Source organism: Montipora capricornis, chromosome 7 (genome assembly GCF_036669925.1).
Source record: "Montipora capricornis isolate CH-2021 chromosome 7, ASM3666992v2, whole genome shotgun sequence".
Classification (NCBI taxonomy): domain Eukaryota; kingdom Metazoa; phylum Cnidaria; class Anthozoa; order Scleractinia; family Acroporidae; genus Montipora; species Montipora capricornis.
The window spans coordinates 11325991-11329394 of record NC_090889.1 but is presented as its reverse complement, the minus strand read 5'-3'; the positions used below and the strand labels follow the sequence as shown (position 1 = coordinate 11329394).

Below are 3404 nucleotides of genomic sequence, written 5' to 3'. Positions count from 1 at the left end.
GTTTGGTTTTCGCAAGCTCATGTGCTGTTTTGAATAAATGTCAGCTGTGCGGAGGAAAGTTTTGTTTTTTTCGACGCCGGAAAAACTTTACAGTCGAGGAAAATCATTTTAAACATTTGCGACGTTTGTGTAAATGGTACCGAGGAAAGCCCCACGTACCCTGCCACTCGAATAAAGTTCTGCGTAGCTTGCTATGTGGTACGCAGAAAGTAATAAATTGAAGCTGAAGTATGCAATTTATTCAAAACAGTATTTCTCTTTCTTAAAGCGTGACTCGTGAATTAAGTAGTGATCAATTGTGAATTTTACGGTTTGATTAACTACATTTTTCACGAGATCGTGTCAAGAAAATAGCACTCGTTGCAGTGATTAGGTGTAAGCACTCTTTAACATTTTCGTTTTCAATTTAATTAACTACACTTTTCACGAGATTGTGTGAAGAAATTAGCACTCGTTTACTGATCAAGCCTAAGCATTCGTTTCAGTTATTCTGCAGTTGCTCCGACAATAGGGACTTTAAGATAGTACACGACGGTAGACTGGGACGGTTAGATGAGTGTCATGTCACGCAAAATCCCCGTGACATTTGACCGTCGTGCTTCTAGGACGGTATGTTTTCGCCGGGTTTCTCGTCGTGGAATCTACGGTGAAAACGGTAGGAATTCATCCATACTTATTCGCACTATTTTAGTCTTTTCCTTTACTATGCATTGAAAACTGATCACCCAATGGGTTAAATGTGCATTTGGTTGTGTTTATCTTGATTTATCCATCGCTGAAATGAAAAATTCTAGCGAAAATTCTGAGTTCATTCAAAGACATCACTCGGCCAAATCGCGGCTCAAACCAAAATTTGCTTGTTCTCAATGTAGCGTTATCCATAATCCACCATGACACAGGAGGAAAGCAGAAAAGAAAGGTAAAAGAGATAATTGTAGCCGCATTTTTTGTTTATGAACCAATTACCCTTAGCGGATTTACACTCGCTAGAATCCAAGGAATCTAAACAAAATGGTTCAAATTCCCAGTAAGGATAAAGAGGATTCACTGATTCGTATTCATGGTATAAAATAAGAAATTCATCCTCGCTAATTGAACCTTTTGCAAAAGAAATTGCAAGAGAATTCCTCGCCTCTTCAAAAGACATGTTTATTTCACCGTCCTATGGTCGTGTTGGCCGAATCTTAAGTTCAAAATTTTCGCGCCTTTCTACCGTACTCGTCCAAAGTCTCCGGTATACGCATCCAACCGTCCCAGCCTACCGTTGTCCACTATCTTAAAGTCCCTAATTAAACAATCTCGACCGTTCAAAAACAATCGCCTGTAGCGCTTCTTTCTGTTTAGGCTTAAGTTTAAGGTTTCCTTGTCCTCTACCCAAAAAATTTCCTCAAGAATACTCTCAAAATCCATGTTTATTCCGCAAAATCCCTCAAAATCACAACAGAGAGTACGAACATGCGCAGTGATAGAAAAGCCCGTATTTCGGGCCTTGCTGGCACTGAGCATGCTCGAAATCGAACTTTACCAGATCTCCCTTCTGTATGACCGTGGGAAATCTGGGTGCGAGATTAGTATTGTCTGAATATGTGTCTTTAAACTTTGGGTTGGCCCGACGTACGGACACAAAATGATGACGGGTTATGTCTGCAACAAAGGCTTAGGTTTTAGCGGCAATCAAGTTTCAAAATCGCTGAGACGCGTGAATCCAGTGACTCATTCCAGAAGAAGAGAAGATACGGTTCGCAGACAGAATCCAGTTCTATATTATGCACCGTACTTTGGCAACAAATTGCACTGTGATCAGAACGAGAAGCTTGCTATGTACGGATGCACGTTTTCGCCATGTCTGATGGGCGTAGCTCAAAAATAGTCAAACTGTTTTCTATGCCAAAGAAAAATACTGTGATAATATACTCACACTTCAGGTTAGTGTTGTTCCTATCTTTTTTTTTCTTTTTTTGAGATAGGCTTTACTACATTGCTTGCTTTAATGACTTGTGCAGTATTATTAAAAATGGAGAGTAAAAAAAATCATTATTTCACTGAATAAATGGCATAGGAGCTGTTCAAAAGAGCAACATATCACAGAGAAACAGTTTGCTTAAGCACAAAGAATTCCATGTCGTCTCGCGAAACGTCCCTAGCGGCGGGCCGGGGAGTACGGAGCCCAGTAAGGGCCATTCAAATTTTGCGCTCAATTTTTTCTGTCTCGACTTTTTTCTCGCCTTTAAGTTTTTTTCTCGACTTTTTTCTCGACTTTTTTCCCGACTTTTTTCTCGACTTTTTTCTCGACTTTTTTCCCGACTTTTTTCTCGACTTTTTTCCCGACTTTTTTCTCGACCTTTTTCCCGACTTTTTTCCCGACTTTTTTCCCGACACCCTTTCTTAAAACAACCGCATATAGTTTGTATGCCACAGTGGATTTCGGTTTGACCGAGATAGGCGGGCAGGAATAAATAGGATTGATGACGTTTTATTACCAAATGCCCGTAAGTAAGTTGTTTTCACGGGTGAAATATTTTAGTGATTGGATTAATGTCGTACAATATTTTTTGAATTACCATGGTATACGGAAAGGTTTTCGATTACTGAAATGGAAAGACGAGCCTTTGTGATAAAAAACTCTTCGCAGCGGGGGCAGCTGTTGTGTCAACTATTACTAGATATTTTTTCCAATGACTTTTCTGTTCTATTTTATGCATGTAAAGCTCACTTGATCACTTTATCGAGAGTTGCGGTATAAAAATTTCATTACGGGTAATTACCATGAGTAAGTGTATTGCTTCCGAATGGTTTACACTGGAAATATATAAAATTAGAGGTTGGGACAGGGGGGAGGGGTACGTGAGACTGTAGGGGAGAGGGAAAGAAGCGGGACGCGAAAAAATGCGGAGGAGGGCGGGATGTGAGCGATAGATTTCACTGAAATCTTTTTTACTCTGGGCGGGATGTATAGCAGAGAAAGGCACGGGGGCTGGTATGTACGTCTGCATGATGCCAAACATGCGTTAGTCAAGAATGTCAGCCTACACATCCATGTAGAGAGAAACAAACTGGTCTTACATCAAACACTGGCTCTCAGTGGAATAAAATGTCGGTCGTCAGCTCAGTCAACTGTCCAATATGATGCTTAGCCACCGACGTTCAAGGAGTCACTCGAGCGAAAAGGTACCTTTATTGCACAATACTTGAAGCATACAGGCTCATAGTCATCAAAGGAATTTTTTAAAAAAATTATGTGCTTCTTAATCCTCGAACAATAAGAAGACCCTTTTCTGAAGTAGAGAGAGTTTACATGCATTCCGAGCACACGAGACTGAATTAAACTAGGTCTTCAATGCTCTCAAGCAAAGTGGAATATAATATGACTGCTTCTTCAGCCGTTCTGGTCATATTGAGGTTTT

The 3404-nt window shown here is 40.3% G+C and overlaps 1 pseudogene; it reads right to left on the bottom strand.

The window, feature by feature from the left end:
* Positions 1–3321: 3321 nt before the first annotated feature.
* LOC138055608 (uncharacterized) overlaps positions 3322–3404 on the bottom strand; it is a 1113-nt pseudogene continuing 1030 nt past the window's right edge.